Genomic DNA, 17,865 nt, shown 5'->3' with positions numbered 1-17,865 from the left:
CCTGTCTGTGTCTTGGTGGTCTCATTCGTAAAATGGTGACAGTCACGATGATGATAATAATGCCTATTTTTTAAGGTAAGGATAGGAACAGGGGCATTGGTGTTTCAGTGGTAAAAGTCTCGCCTTCCATGCGAGAGACCCAGGTTCTGTTCCAGCCAATGCACCTCTGATGTATCCACCACTCACCTGTTCACAGAGGTTTATGTGCTGCTATGATGCTGAACAGGTTTCAGCGGCTCTTCCAGGCTCAGACAGACTAGGAAGAAAAGCCTAACAATCTACTTTTGAAAATCAGCCAATGAAAACAATATGGATCGCAATGGTCTGATCAGAAATCGATCATGGGGATGGAGCAGGACTGGGCAGCTTTTTGTTCTGTTGTGCATGAGGTCACCATGGGTTTGTGCCAACTTGATGGCAGCTAATGACAACAAGGACTGGACCAAATGACTTAATATATGTACCTGGCATATAGCAAGGAAGTAAGTCCTCCATAATAGTTATTATTATTGTTATCATTAATATTATTACTGCTACTAAAGAAAAAACTGTGGGAAAAGAAAGTGAAATCTTCTGCTCTCATGATAGTCTTCTCAGTCAAAAAGCATCATTTGAGCTTGGACTGCTCTATGGAGAAGGAAGACACACAAAATCATCAACAGTTAGCCCTGTCCTTAGGAAATTTTCATTCTATTTCATAAAACAAAACATATGGATATGATTACAAAAAGTTATATTGCCAAATGGCAAGTATATAAACGCTTATGAAAGCATTTATAAAACAGGCCGCCTATACAGATTAAAACCACCACCCATCTGTCAGCTTGTCATATGTGGTGGCTTGTATGTTGCTATTATGTTGGAAGCTGTGCCACCAGTATTTCAAATACCAGTAGGGTCACCTGTGGTGGACAGGTTTCAGCAGGCTAGGACAGATTAGGAAGAAAGGCCTGGCGATCTACTTACAAAAATTAGCCAATAAAAACCTCATGGATCACAACAAAATATCGTCCAGCATAGTGCTAGAAGATGAGCCCCCTAGGCTGCAAGGCACTCAAAACACACAGGGGCCTCCAGCCTGCCAACAATCATGAAGATGATGCGGGACCAAGCAACGTTCCGTTCTGTTGTAACTGTCACCATGAATCGCAGTCAACTCAATGACAATTTACAACAACAATAAAAGAGATTAAACAGAGATTAAAAAGCTTTTTTGCACATGCCCTTAGCATAGTGTCTGCTGAGGTGCTTAAGATTTTTTTAGGTATTTAAATATACTTCTTTTCTAATTACAATCCAGTGGAGCTAAATTTTACAGTTTCCTCAGGAGACTAAAAAAGCTAATGCTTAATCTTACGGAGTCTATCTCCTATTATTAGAATAATGACAATAACTGTCACCACAGTTAAATATTCTCCTTGTTAATGACTGAAATGGTTACATCACTTGGGCTATTCAGATTTTTCACAAGCCTAAATATCAAGAAATACAGAAACATTTTTTGATAACCTATATAAATTCCCATTTTATATTCATAATTGTTGTTGTGTGCCATCAAGTCAATTCCAACTCATAGCAACGTACAGGACAGAGTAGAATTGCCCGATACGGTTTCCTAGGCTGTACAGGGGAGCCCTGGCAGTACGGTGGTTAAGAGCTTGGCTGCTAAGCAAAAGGTCGGCAGGTAGTTCAAATCCACCAGCCACTCCTTGGAAACCCTATGGGGCAGGTCTACTCTACTACAGGGTCACTAGAAGTTGGAATTGACTAGACAGCAATGGGTATGAGTTTTGTTTTGTTTTGTTTCTTTTTTGGTTTAATAAACATATAATTCTATAAGTGTAATTCCTATAAAAGTTTGAAAAGCTCTCTTAGCTGAGCACAGAGTATTTTTTAGTCACATCTGTATTTAAATACTCAATTCTCTCAGACATCACTGTCCTTGAACCTAATGAAATAAAGATTTTCTTTTATCAGAAGAGCTTGGAAGAAAAAAAATAAATCCTACACTATATCAAGTACAAAGATCTAGATATTCTTATCACTTCTAATTTAAGAATATCTAATCTTCCCTCCATATTTTCATTTAGATTTATAAAAGTACTAAAACCTTACTTTAACTATTTCCATGAAGAAAAGGTCAAATAAACTAGATTATTTTTTCTTCCAGAGAAGGTACTGAATGAGATTAGCCTTCTAACTCTCCATCCTTCAGCAGTTGTGAAGACACACACAACAGGTATGTTCCCAGTGTTTTATGCCTAGCTGAGCAGGGAAGCCATTTAGCTTTGTTTGAGGTAAGTACTAAAAAAAAAGTACTAGGGTACTCAAAAACCCAAACCAAACCCACTGCCATCGAGTTGATTCCAACTCACAGTGACCCTATAGGACAGAGTAGAACTGCCCAATAGAGTTTCCAAGGGGCGCCTGGTGGATTTGAACTGGGGCACAGAGTACTAAAATAATAAAAGTAAGAAAGATAAGGCTTTAATAGCAATCGGCATGAAGAAATAAAGAAAAATCTACAAGCCAAGATCAAACAACCCTAATACCTATTTCAGAGAAGTTACACTTACAAAATCTTTTTGTTATTGGTTTGTTCATGTTTCTTGTTGCTATTTTTTTTTTAAAATCACAATTTCCAAAGAAGTGAAAAGAAAAACCATTAAATTCCACAATCATATGTTTTGAATCGATTACCATTCCACAGCACTTTCCGCATTCACGCGACAAAACGAGTCATTTGATTTTGGCTCGCCTAGTTAAATGACTAAACCCTGGTAGCATAGTGGTTAAGAGTTATGGCTACTAACCAAAAGGTCAGCAGTTTGAATGCACCAGGCACTCCTTGGAAACCCTATGGGGCAGTTCCACTCTATCCTATAGGGTCGCTATGAATCGGAATCGACTCGATGGCAACAGGTTTGGTTCTATTTTGGTAGTTAAGTGACTAGTTTTGAAGAGCACACAATCAGCTCTGTAAACCATTTGCAGAGTTTTAGAAGATGATTATTCCTTTTTAAAAATGGTGTGAAACACACCTAATTTCACATACTCGGCACCAGCTCAAGCACCAACCCACCCCATACAGGGAGCTTTTGAACCATTAGTCAGTCCCTCTCTTTTCTATACTGCCACTCACTTACATCCTATCTATCTGTTGTTGTTAATTGGAATCGAGTCGACTCCTACTCATGGTGACCTTATATATAACAGAATGACTCACTGCCCAGTCCTATGCCATATTCATGATCATTGATATGCTGGAGACCATTGTTGCGGCTACTGAGTCAATCCATCTCATGGAAGGTTTCCCTCGTTCTTACTGACCCTCTACTTTAGCAGACATGATGTCCTTTTCTTGAGATTGGCCTACTTAGGTCTCATTTTAAATGTTATATGTGATGGTTTACTGGTCATGCGTACTCTAAGAGACAAAAGGATATAAACATAGATCAGAAGACAGAGGGAAAAAGGAAGATTTCTCTTTCCAATCTCATGTGTTTCCTTTGCCCTCACAACATGACCCCATCCAGCCAATGAGAACATTGCACCCTTGGGCCCAGTAACTGATCTAGGAGAGACACATAATCCAGTAGGTGACCATGTGCCTCAGCTCATGGCAGGAACTTCTGGGAAAGGAGTGCTGTTTCCACGGGTCTGGCTAATTTGGTAGGCAGTAAATCTGGAGCTGCTGTCCATCATCTGGCTACCACCCAATAATAATAAAGCCAACACAGAGTCAAGCAAAGCAAGAGACCAAGAAAGATTCCTGCATCACCCTGATACCAAAGCCACACAAAGACACCACAAGAAAACTCCTCAACAAAATACTAGCAAACCAAATTCGAAAGCATAATAAAAGGATTATACGCCATGACCAAGTGGGATTTATCCCAGGAATGCAAGGGTGGCTCAAGATGAGAAAAACAATCAGTGTAATGTACCACATTAACAGAACAAAGGGAAAGAGCCACATGATCATCTCAAATGATGCAGAAAAAGCATTTGACAAAACCCAACACCCTTCCTTTTATGATAAAAACACTCAACAAGAAAGATTCCTGACAACAGCATTTGAGCACCTGGATCTAACATTCCCTAAAGTCGGAAAAGCCAAGCTTGTCAGTTAATGAGCCAACAACACCCTCCCTTTTGTAACCAAAAGAATTCTAATTAACACACCTTCCCATCATGCCTAAGAGGTATATATACATGTACAGCGTTCCTGTAAATTAACAAGTGAATTTCTCCTTTTCTCCAGTTTGTCCTATTTGTGATATAAGATTTTTTTGCAAGATTTATTATTTTTTATTTTTTTATATTGTGGTAAGACACATCATAAACTTTTAACCATTTTTAAGTATACATTTCAGTGACAATAATTAAATTGACCAGGTTGTTTAACCATCACAACTATTTATTCCAAAACTTTTTCATCACCCCAAACAGAAACTTCATACACAATCACCAATGACTTCCAGTTCTCTCCCTGAACCCCTGGTAACCTCTATTGCCATTTGTCTCTACGTATTTGCTGATTTTAAATATTTTATATAAGTAGAATCATACAATATTTGTCCATTTGGGTCTGTCTTATATCACCCAGCATATTGTTTTTAAGATCCATCCACGTGGTAGCATGTACTAGAAATTCATTCCTTTTTATGGTCTAATAATATTCCATTGTATTGTGCACTATATTTTGTTTATGCATTCATCTGTTGATGAATACTTGGATTTTTTTCTACCACTGGCTATTGTGAATACCACTACTATGAGCATTGGTATAAAAGAATCTGTGGAGTCCCTGCTTTAAATTCTTTTTAGTACAGACCAAGGAGTAGAACTGCTCAGTCACATATGTTTAATTTTTTGAGGAACCCTCAAACTGTTTCCCACAGTGGTTGCACCACTTTACATATCTACCAGCAATGCACAAAAATCCCAATTTCACCAAGATCCCAACTTCGCCATGGTCTCAATTTCACCACTTCTTTGCCAGCACTTGTTATATTGTTTTGTTGCTTGTTTGAATTGTGGTGGGTATATATGTTACAAAACATTTCCGTTTCAACATTTTTTACGTGTACAGTTCAATGACATTAATTTCATTCATCACGTTCTGCAACCATGTGATGTAAGATTTAATAATCTGTAAAAACAGCAGAACGTATCATGAAAATAGCACTGCTTGAATGGACAAGAGACTGAAACTCTCATCATTTGCCAGCCACATCACAGGTCTTGTAAATTCTCTGAGCCAAAGTTTCCTCATCTCTAATTAGGGGTTCTGGTGCCTGTGACTAACACAGCTGTGGAGAGGACTGAATGAGGTAAAGCTCAGGAAGGAATGTTAGAAAGTATAACATATTGTGCAAATGCCCAGCATGATAATCATCGTGCTAGTTTCACTTTACTTGAAAGGATCATATAATGTGTGTCATGAGATGTGGGCAAGAACAGTTCTATAGCAATAAGAAATACCATGGTAAACAAAGCAAAATAGTTCCATATTCATTTAAGTCAGCTATTAGTTAAACTAGTTTTTTCTTATTAGTTTACCTTCACAAATTTTGATAAAGTTATTCTAAAATAGAAACTTATTTAGTTGGATTTGTGCCAATGGTCAGACCCCCAAAAAGCACCTTGAATATGTCATGTGGTGACCACGCAGGCAGAGGTGAGTCCTGCCATCCCAGCTGTGCATGTGCTAGGAGACTATCTATCCTTGGGAAGAGGCACACAGCAGGCTGTGCTCATCCGAAAGAACTGTGACACTGATAGAACGTTCCCTCTTTCTTCCTGCCCCTCTTCCATATGAAATAAAATCTGTTTCTTCACCAAAGTTCAGCCCCATTAGCACCCTTCTATGAAGCTCGACCAGCCTCCTCCCAGTACCAAGGACCCTATAGCTTTACATCTACCTGTTAGAGCATCTGCAAATTGTTAACGTGCTCAGCTGTTAACCACGAGGTTTAAGTTTCAAGTCCACCCAGAGGCACCTTGGAAAAAAGGCCAAGCAAACTACTTCTGAAAAATCAGATATTGGAAACCCTATGGAGCACAGCTGTACCGTGATATACATGGGGTGACCAGGAGTTGGAACAGACCTGACAGCAACTGGTGTTGGACCATTATCACACGGTATTGCTATCAAGATTGCACCACAGTCTCTGACACCAGAACACATATAACACAGGGACAAAGGCAAAGTCTTACTCATCTTTGCAATCTCAGAACTCAGCATTGCACCTGACTCATGGGAGTTGCTCTGTAGTTGTTTAAGAAAGGGAAAAAGGGACGGAAGATAGATAAGGGACAGAACCAGGGAGGGAGGAGTTGCAGAAGAGAGGAATCTCAAATTCAGGGAATGTCTCCATTGGTTGCAGCATCTGACAGAGAGGAAGGGACATCAGGAAGAGGGATGGCTAGAAAAAAACTGGGAGATTAAGCTAAGAAACATAGATCTAGACCAAATTTTTAAATGAACTGCTAGCAACAGTACTTCGATATATTAATTTACTCAACATTAACTCAACAAATATTTATTGAGCCTCACGTAAGCTTACTTTATAAACTCCTGATCCTTTCCCAGCAAAAGATATAAAATTATCACCTCTACTCTCTTGTTTCTTTGTAAAAGTAGTTCATGGTGACTCCACGAATAACAATAGCAGGGGCATCATTCTCTGGAATCTCCCCCTCAAATGTTCATTTATTCAGTCCATTGCTCATTCAACAAATATTTATTGAGCACCTACTATGTGCCAAGTACTGTTTGAAGTGTAGGGACAATGCAGCAAGGAAACCAATTATCCCTGCCTCGTGAAGCTTACATGACAGTGACTGCGACAGAATATACACAAGGGGTGTGTGTGTGTGAGTGCATGCAGAGAGAGAGAGAAACGGGGCGGGGGGAGAGACAGAGAGGATAAATGGTTCCTTAGTGATAAGTGTGGAGCCCGGGTGGTGCAGTGGTTAAAGCGCTTGGCTACTAACCAACAGTTTGGGGGTTCAAACCCACCAGTTACTCCACAGGAGAAAGATGTGGCAGTCTGCTTCCATAAAGATTACAGCCTCGGAAACCCTATGGGACAGTTCTACAGGGTCACTATGAGTTGGAATAGACTTCGATGGCAGTGGCTGCGTAATAAGCGCTAAGGAGAAAAATAAGCAGAAAAGTTGGATGAAAACTGTCAGGAGGGCTACCATTTTAGACACGGTGGTTAAGGAAGGCTCCAATGAAAAGGTGATGTTTGAAGAAGACCTGAAGGAAATGAGGGAGCAAGCCACACAGACATCTGCAAGGGGAGCTTTCCAGGCAAAGCTTTTTAGGAGCACCAAGGAGGCCAGCGAAGTGGAGAATGGTGAGCAAGGGGGAGTGTAGAGGAAGATGAGGGCAGAAAGGGATCCTGCGGGCTGTGTAGGCCTCAATGAGGATTTTGGGTTTTCTTCCATGTGAGATGTGAAGCCACTGGGGGGTCATGAGCAGAGTAGGGACATGATCTGACTTCTGTTTTAATAGCATCTCACCGACTGGAGGTGAGCAGGACAGAAGCCAGAAGAGCAGGTAGGGGCAGTCAATTTTGCTCCCTCCTTTCCCAGTCTTTCATTGTTGACTGGCCGGGACAGTGACAGTTCTTAGGTCTAGCCTAGGACTCGGACCTTCCCAGGAGATCCAGCCAGGTGAGCTGCATACTCTACCTAAATGGGAGGAAGGACACAGGGGAAGGGGTACAGATTAAGGCACCAACCCAAATTCAGAAACAAATTGGACCTGGACAGCAATATAATCTTACATTCCTGCAGCCTCATCCCTTTAAGACTAAATGAATAAAGGCATTTTGAAACCAAGCCAAACTCATTGCTGTAGAGTCGATTCTGAGTTATAGTGATTCTATAGGACAGAGTAGAACTGCCCCATAGAGTTTCCAAAGAGCAGCTGGTGAATTTGAACTGCCAACCTTTGGTTAGCATCTGAGCTCTTAATCACTGCACCACTAGAGCTCAGAACTTTGAAAACTTAGTTCTAAATCAAATGTGAGAAATACAAACAATAGGCAATTTGATTTGCCAAAGTTTTCTTCATGGTAATTTTTAACATATATATTTATTTAAATGGAAACCCTGGTGGCTTAGTGGTTAAGTGCTATGGCTCTTAACCAAGAGGTCAGCAGTTCGAATCCGTCAGGCGCTCCTTGAGAACTCTACAGGGTAGTTTTACTCTGTCCTATAGGGTCGCTATGAGTCAGAATCGACTCGACAGCACTGGGTTTGTTTTTGGTTTATTTATTTAAGACCCCAGTCTTAAAAGTTTGCAAACAATCATCCAAGGTACAATTGTTCTCTATTTGCCTGACACAACAGAAGAAAAAGGAGTCAGGAATAGGAAGAGGAGACAGAATGCATGGCTAATTACCTCCTTTGCTATGAGACCAGAAGAAATGCATGGTGCCCAGCTACCACTACTGAACATTTTGATCAAAGATTCTATAGAAGAATCCTGATCAAAAGGGGGGAAATGCAGAATAGAATTTCAAATTTTCAACAGACTTCCTGGAACCATGGAGGCTGGATGAACCCCTAAAACTACTGACCTGAGATAATCTTTAAACCTCAAACCAAAAATATCCCCTGAAGTTTTCTATAAATTAAACAACAAATTAGCTTAATTAGTAAAGAATGCCTGCCTTGAGTATTGCGCTCTTTTAAGAACTATCTATACGGGATCAGGAAACCTGGTGGCGCAGAGATACAGCTGCTAACCAAAAGCTCAGCAGTTTGAATCCAGCAGGTGCTCCTTGGAAACCATATGGGGCAGTTCTACTCTGTCCTATAGCGTCACTACAAGTCAGAATCAACTCAACAGCAATAGCTTTGGTTTTTGGTATATGGGATCAAACTCACAATAGCAACTCGAAAGATTAGATAGGAAACTTAGGGGGCAGTACGTTTATGTTAATGGGTTAACGACTCTCTTGGTTATCTAGAGCTGCTACAACAGAAATATCACAAATGGATGGTTTCAACAAAGAGAAATTTATTCTCTCACAGTCTAGTAGGCTACAAGTCCAAATTCAGGGCATCAGCTCCAGGGGAAGGCTTTCTCTCTCTGTTGGCTCTGGAGGAAGGTCCTTGTCATCAGTCTTCCCCTAGACTAGGAGCTTCTTCGTGCAGAAGGACCCACTCTGCTCCTGGCACTGCTTCTGCAGAGAGTGAGGATCCAAATGACATGCTCTGCTCCTGGTGCGGCTTTCTTGATGGTATGAGGTCCCTCATTCTCTGCTCACTTCCCTTTCATCTCTTGTAAGATAAAAGCTGGTGCAGGCCACACCCCAGGAAAACTCCCTTTACATTGATCAGGGATGTGACCTGAGCAAGGGTGTTACATCCCACCCTAATCCTCTTCAACATAATCCAATCTTGCCTCATTAACCATAGGAAGAGATTAGGATTTACAACATACAGGAAAATTATGTCAATCACAAAATGGAGGACAACCACAAAATACTGTGAATCATGGCCTAACCAAGTTGACACATATTTTGGGGGGACACAATTTAATCTATGACAATGAGTTTATTTAGTTTAAATAAATAAGTAAATATTTCAAATATTGAATGCTATGTAATATGTAATACAGGGTTGCTATGAGTCAGAATTGACTCGAGAGCAATGGGTTTAATGGGATGTAATATTGTAATTATGTAACATGGACATTATATATGAGCAGGTGGACGGACGGACGGACGGATACTGCATTTATCTTCCTACCACACAGACTGAACACTAAATCAAGGATTAAAAGACCTGAATTTAAACCCTAATTCTGTTCTGTGATCTTAATTTATTCAATTTCTCTAAGACTCTTTACCCTCAGCTTTAAGATGGAAAAAGAAAAGAAAAAAACTGCAATATGCTACACATTAAATGACTGTTATGAGAGTTAAAATAAGTAACATGTGAAAATACCTAGCAAGGATACCTTTAAGTTGGTTACTAGCAAATACTTGTTTCCTTCCCACTAAATTTCAAAAATGACCTTTGTTGCTAAAGTATGACCACTTCTGCCAAAGGACCCATGTTCAGTGACATTTTCAGCAGGTAGCACTCACAAGATCACATAGAAGAACTGAGGCCGAAAAACAAAGGTGGTTTGGGTTCAGCTTAAGAAAAAGGCTCACAGTGCCTGACAAGGAAGACTTGTAAAAAGCAAAATGGCAAGCAGTGTTGCAAACTGAATTATTTTTGTTAATTCTGAGATATAAATTCTCACACCCAAATGCTGTAAGTACCATTATTAATATCATAACAATATAAATAAATGGGAAAAAAAATGGAAACCAGTAAAGAGAAAGGCCATTTTTAAGCTGATAGCCATTTCTGATGAAGGAAACCATCTGGAACCAAACACTGGTGAATTTGTGAATAATAGGCTAAAACAAAAAAACCCACTGCCCTCAAGTTAATTCCAACTCATACCAATACTAATACCGGCTGCTAACCAAAACGTCATTAGTTCGAATCCACCAGCCACTCCTTAAAAACTCCATGGGGCAGTTCTACTCTGTTCTATAGGGTTGCTATGAGTCAGAATCGACCCGACAACAGGTTTGATGTTTTTTAAGCCTGTGGTTATAATCCAACTTGGGAATGGGTTGTTTTGTTATGTTAATGAGACCAGATTAGTATAGGTTGTGTCTTAAATCAATCTCCTCTGAGATATAAAAGAGATTAAACAAGCAAACAAAAGAAGCAGAGATGGAGGGACAGGGATGCCAAGCCACATGAAGATCACCCAGGAGGAGACACTCAAAGAGACAAGGACTTTCCTCCAGAGCCGACAGAGAGGAAAAGCTTTCCCCTACTAAGACAGGAGCTGTGAGGAGATTTGATCATTAAAGGGCACAAAGGAGCTTCACTGTTACTGGTAATGTTCTAGTTCTTAAACTGGATGGTAGATTCACACAAAATTCTTTTATTATCATGCTATAAAACTCACATGGAGTCCCTGGGTGATGCAAACTGTTAACACTCTTGCCTGCTGTCTTAGTTATCTAGTGCTGTTATAAAAGAAATACCACAAATGAGTAGCTTCAACAAACCGAAATTTACTTTCTCGTAGTTTAGGAGGCTAGAAGCCTGAATTCTAGAGAAAGGATCTCTCTGTCCACTCTGGCGAAAATCCCTTCTTGGCTCCCTGGTGATCTTCATGTGGCATGTATCTTCCCCTTCATCTTAGGCTTCCTTTTCTGTGCCTTTGTTGTTGTTGTTAGGTGCCGTTGAGTTGGCTCCGACTCATAGCGACCTTATGCACAACAAAACAAAACACTGCCCAGTCCTGCACCATCCTTACAATTGTTGTTATGCTTGAGCTCCTTGTTGCAGCCACAGTGTCAATCCACCTCATTGAGGGTCTTCCTCTTTTCCGCTGACCCTATACTCTGCCAAGCATGATGTCCTTCTCCAAGGACTGATCCCTCCTGACAACATGTCCAAAGTGTGTAAGATGCAGTCTTGCCATCCTTTCTTGTAAGGAGCATTCTGGTTGTACTTCTTCTAAGACAAATTTGTTCATTCTTTTGGCTAATCTGCTTTTTTTTTTTTTTTTGGCTAATCTGCTTTTCTGTACCTAATCTGCTTTTTTTGTATCTCAAGGGTGGTTGGCTTAAAACACACCCAATACTGATACGGTCTCATTAACATAAGAAAACCTTATTCCCAAATGGGATTACATCCACAAGTAGCGGGGTTAGGATTTACAACACATATTTTGGGGGACACAATTCAATCCATAACACCTCTCGATCTACATCCAAAAGAAATCAGCCACTGAAGCCCCATGGAGCACAGTTCTGCTCCGACACACGGGGGGCCACCATGAGTCAGAGTCATGGTGATTTTAAAATGTATATGTCCTTACATAAATCTTTCGTATTTAGCAAATGTTTCCCAACAGAGCATTTTCAAAGAAAGCAGGAACAGAGTTTTTGAAGTCCAGATAGGGAAACTGAGGTAGCCACAGGTTAAACAAAAATCATGAGTAGGAGAATAGAAAGTGAGTATTATACTCAGAAATTCAGTGATTTTTTTCAATCTCCTAAAGTCTAGACTCTGGGATATTTCATAAAGGGAGCTAACCAGCATACATCCACACAGAAAGTCAACCCTTTTGTGCCCAGTGGTACATATAGCAACCATGAATTTTTTCAGCCTCAGAGGTTTACTGGGAAGCTGTTGCACCATTCATAGTGTGTCCTGCTGCAAGGCAGGGGCCTTTATGACTGTTTGAAACTGAAAAAAAACAAGCTTGTGCCATGAAGTACTGTTTTGACACGGTATTTTATGAGGTGTCTGAATTTTTAATGGGAAAAATAGAAATTTTGAAAATTTTTATTTGTTACACATATGTACTAATACACCCCAGGGGAGACTCTGGGGTATAATTAGTGGTACCTTCATAAGTACCACTAAACACTTAAGGTAGGCTTGTGGGAGAAGGCAACAACTAGAACAAAAAAATCCATACTACCTACCAAAAATCCAGACACACTCAATGATTCAGCATGTTCCCATTAATGAAAACATATGATATAAACATCAATGCATCTTGATTGTATGTTCGATCAATTTCAGACTGCAGAAGCTGATAAATATCAAATTCACTACATCTGTGGAAAGAAATGACAGAAAAGCTCAATGTCATCAGTCAGAACAAGGCCAAGGGCTGAATGTGGAACAGACCATCAACTGCTCATTTGCAAGTTCAAGGTGAAACTGAAGAAAATCAGAGCAAGTCCACGAGAGCCAAAATATGACCCTGAGTATATCCCACCTGAATTTAGAGACCATCTCCAGAATAGGTTTGACACATTGTAACACTAGTGACCGAAGACCAGACGAGTCGTGGAATGACATCAAGGACATCATACATGAAGAAAGTAAGCGGTCACTGAAAAGACAGGAAAGAAAGAAAAGACCAAGATGGATGTCAGAGGAGACTCTGAAACTTGCTCTTGAGCGTCGAGCAGCTAAAGCAAAAGGAAGAACAGATGAAGTAAAAGAACTGAACAAAAGATTTCAAAGGGCCTCTCAAGAAGACAAAGTATTACAATGACAAGTGCGAAGAGCTGGAGATGGAAAACCAAAAGTGAAGAACATGTTCTGCGTTTCTCAAGTTGAAAGAACTGAAGAAAAAATTCAAGCCTCGAGTTGCAATAGTGAAGGATTCCATGGGGAAAATATTAAACGACACAGGAAGCATCAAAAGAAGATGGAAGGAATACACAGTCATTATACCAAAAAGAATTAGTTGATATTCAACCATTTCAAGAGGTGGCATATGATCAGGAACTGATGGTACTGAAGGAAGAAGTCCAAGCTGCTCTGAAGCCTTAAACAAGGCTCCAGGAATTGATGGAATATCAATAGAGATGTTTCAACAAACAGATGCAGTGCTGGAGGTGCTCACTTGACTATGCCAAGAAATATGGAAGACAGCTTCCTGGGCAACTGACTGGAAGAGATCCATAAGCTTATTCTCAAGGAAGGTGATTCAACTGAATGTGGAAAATAGAACAATATCATTAATAACACACGCAAGCAAAATTTTGCTGAAGATCATTCAAAAATGGCTGCAGGAACTTCCAGAAATTCAGGCTGGTTTCAGAAGAGGACATGAAACCAGGGATATCATTGCTGATCTCAGCTGGATTCTGGATGAAAGCAGAGAATACCAGAAGGATGTTTACCTGTGTTTTATTGACTATGCAAAGGCATTCGACTATGTAGATCATAACAAATTATGGAATTCCAGAACACTTAATTGTGCTCATGAGGAACCTTTGCATAGATTAAGAGGCAGGTGTTCAGACAGAACAAGGGGATACTGACTGGTTTAAAGTCAGGAAACGTGTGTGCCAGGGTTGTGTTCTTTCACCATACCTATTTTTTATTCAATCTGTATGCTGAGCAAATAATACGAGAACCTGGACTATATGAAGAAGAATGGGGCATCAGGATTGGAGGAAGACTCATCAACAACCTGTGTTAGGCAGATGACACAACCTTGCTTGCTGAAAGTGAAGAGGACTTGAAGCACTTACTAATGAAGATCAAAGACCACAGCCTTCAGTACGGATTACACCTCAACATAAAGAAAACAAAAATCCTCACAACTGGACCAATGAGCAACATCATGATAAACAGAGAAAAGATTGAAGTTGTCAAGGACTTCATTTGACTTGGATCCACAATCAACAGACATGGAAGCAGCAGTCAAGAAATCAAAAGACGCGTTGCATTGGGTAAATGTGCTGCAAACGACCTCTTCGAAGTGTTGAAGAGCAAAGATGTCACCGTGAAGACTAAGGTGCACCTGACCCAAGCCATGGTATTTTCAATTGCATCATATGCATGTGAAAGCTGGACAATGAATAAGGAAGACCAAAGAAGAGTTGATGCCTTTGAATTGTGGTGTTGACGAAGAATATTGAAGGTACCACGGACTGCCAAAAGAACAAACAAATCTGTCTTGGAAGAAGTGCAGCCAGAATGCTCCTTAGAAGCAAGGATGGCGAGACTGCATCTTAGATACTTTGGACATGTTGTCAGGAGGGATCAGTCCCTGGAGAAGGACATCATGCTTGGCAGAGTACAGGGTCAATGGAAAAGAGGAAGACCCTCAACGAGGTGGACTGACACAGTGGCTGCAACAATGAGCTGAAGCATAACAACGATTTTAAGGATGGTGCAGTACCCAGCAGTGTTTCGTTCTATTGTGCATAGAGTCGCTATAAGTCAGAACTGACTTGACAGCACCTAACAACAACAACAACAACAACAACATGATGTAAACAAAAAATTCAAAAATAACTGGGTCACCAAAGGGTTATACTAGTCCCTCTAAATTTCTTCATCTTAAAGAAGCTATTTGATTATGTTGGCAAACACTGATTTGAAGCAAAAAAAGGCAGAAAGAAAAAAAAAAAAGAAATTGAGAGTGTGAAAGGATGTTGTAAAAGGGATTCCAAACATGGATTAATGAAGGGCTGCTAACCAAATGGTCAGCAGTTCAAATCCACCAGCCACTCCTTGTCTTACAGGGTCGCCATGAGTCAGAATCGACTGAACAGCAATGTGTTTGTTTTTTGGGGGAGGTTTAGTTGAAGTACAAGGGTATCCTTTACCTATCACATTTGAACAGACAGCAAAAAAGTATCCAGGGGCAGAAGGGAAAGCAGAGGGAGAACATCATTTAGCCTGAAAGCAGCTTACTTTGTCAGAAGGTGTTTAACGAAAGCCTAAAATCTACAGACACATTTAATACCTACTCATGTTATTTTTTTTTTTTCATATTAGTCTGTCCTTTATTTCAGACATTTAGAAGTCACTACCTAATACAACAAAATCAATGACAATTTCATTACCTTGTATGACATGATGGACACCTTACATGTCTTCAAAGGGAGACTGTGGAGACTGCATCCTTTTAAAACTACATGTAAAACAGTTTGATCGGTAAAATTTAGCGCTCAATTATGCATCCTCTTGTACCGTTCAGTAGGCTTGAAGGTGCTGGAGAATGTGGACCATAGGCTTTTTTTCTAACTCACCGCATTTTGCTTTGTGCTAAGCATATATTAAAATCTTCCTATTTTGCGATTGATTACTGTCTAGTTTTGTATTTGTAAAGTGTAGAATGCAGAAAATTGGCTCACCTCACACGCTAGATGGCAATTAAACAAACACAAAGGAAAAGCTGATTAAGAGCTTTTTTTTTTTTAAAGGGAAGTTAATTTTAACAAATGTTAAGTCAAAGAAAGCAGAGTCGCTTTTTTTACAGATTAATCTCATAATTTGTTAACTAATGGCTAATTAAATAAAATTAAATTTTTAATTACCTTTTTAAACATAATTAGAAAGCATTAAAAATAATTTTCACAGATTGCTAAGCCTTCAATGAGCCTTCCCTTGCACATCCAAAGCTAATTCCTGATATTTACAGATATATCAGTTTTCCACGTATATTCACAATTCAACTTTATCAGATCTGGGGCACTTTTACTTAAAAAATGTTGAAATTAATTTTTTATTCTAAACAAATACTGTAAATGTATAATAAAGCACATTTTAATTAATCTCTCATAAGCTAATTAAAAATCACCTCAAGACACTAAATGTAGTTTAGTGGCTAATAGCTCAGGCTTAGGAATTAGACAAACTCATCTTTAAGCCCTGGCTTAAGTAGCTGTGTGACCTTAGGCAAGTTATTTAACCTCTGTGAGCCTCCTTTTTCTTCTGTACAAATAAGCACTACAACACTGATAGCATATTCACGAGAATTTAATCATGCCTGGCCCCTACTGAATGTCTACCATGTCCCAGGCACTATACTGAGCACTTTATATATTATATGCTCAGAGACAGGATGGGAATCCAAACAGGTGATACATAAGAAGTGCTCAGCACTCAATCAACGTAGGTATGTTCTTGCTCACTAACTCACAGTAACTGACATTTCAAGAACATATCCTACCAACTGGGGCCAGAAGTTCTGCCACCTAAAGGACTCCTTTAGGCCTTTTTTGGATCAAAATAGAATATAAATACACTGATGAAATAAAAGGTATTTTGCATATATTACCATTTAGTCTTCAAATAAATCCTAGCAGGTACACATTTTAAAGCCCATTTTACAGATGGTGGAAGGGAGTCTGAGGTCATAGAGCTAGTAAGTCTCTCTGATGTCTACCTACTCTGGCATCTCCCCAGATACTATCTTTCATTTTACAATGAAAAAATGCAAAGTTAAAAATATCAGAACTGAACACAAATAAGATGTAAACAATTTCCAGTAAATAAACAGACAAAAGTGGAACAGATTGAATATTTCTTAACAGAGTATGCCTGAAAATATGCATAACTTAAAATTTTCGCTAATTCATTGTCTGTAATGGAATCTGTGGTACCACAAATGGGGAAAAAAATAATCACCCAAAGTTTAACACAACTTACACTTTTCATTAAAAAGTGTCTTCAGGTATTTCTTTAAATACCTTTTGAAGGAAACAATCATTCAAATTTTCTCAGGCTAGAGGCTAGGAAAAAAAAAATGCCATTGCCAAAATTGTTGTGTTGGTAGAAATACTGATTCAAAGCAAAAAATCATATCATATCAATAAAGAGAACTAGGGCTTAAAACATATTTTTTAAAAATTCTTATTTTCACCAAGATTTACACAAGTAGAAAATGTAACCAACCAACGAAATTCTGCCTATGAGTTATAACTACCCAGGGGAGTAAATTAAGTATATGGTAATGATGAAGACTAGCTTTTCCTGGAAACTAGAGCATCATCCAATTAACTATTCAGGCACTAAAGAGGCCAAAACAATTAATATCCTAATACCTAATATAGTCCTGAAGAGTAATTGATTCATAGAGCAAATGCTGATTTATATTTTAATAACATTTAATAATTCAAATAACTTACAAATTTTAATTTCTGGGTATATTTTCTCTTAGCTGTTAACCTGTCAGGGATAGCCCGTCTCATTTCATAACATGATTATAATTTTTAGATATAAATAGCCTAATTCACAAAGTAGAATATCATTGAAAATATTTTGAACCAGTAGATATTATGCAAGGTTAAATTACGGACAGAACAATAAACGATGGCAGAGAGCGTTCCCGTGTGAATATTCTGAATTACAAAGTAATAGGAAATGGGTTAATTCAGAAAAGAAAAGCCACTACCTTACTGAAGAAAAGCAATAAGGATAAAATCAAGAATCAAGCAAACATAAACAAACGGGCCTAAACTGAAACAAAACAGTCCCGAAAGTGAAAATGCCCCA

The 17,865-nt window shown here is 39.2% G+C and overlaps 1 protein-coding gene across 2 annotated transcripts in view; it reads right to left on the bottom strand.

Annotated features, from left to right (window-relative positions):
* NEBL (nebulette) overlaps positions 1-17,865 on the bottom strand; it is a 430,048-nt gene that overhangs the window by 207,436 nt on the left and 204,747 nt on the right. The window lies entirely within an intron of this gene.

This window comes from Elephas maximus, chromosome 4 (assembly GCF_024166365.1).
Source record: "Elephas maximus indicus isolate mEleMax1 chromosome 4, mEleMax1 primary haplotype, whole genome shotgun sequence".
NCBI lineage: Eukaryota > Metazoa > Chordata > Mammalia > Proboscidea > Elephantidae > Elephas > Elephas maximus.
This window is presented reverse-complemented; position numbering and strand designations above follow the sequence as displayed.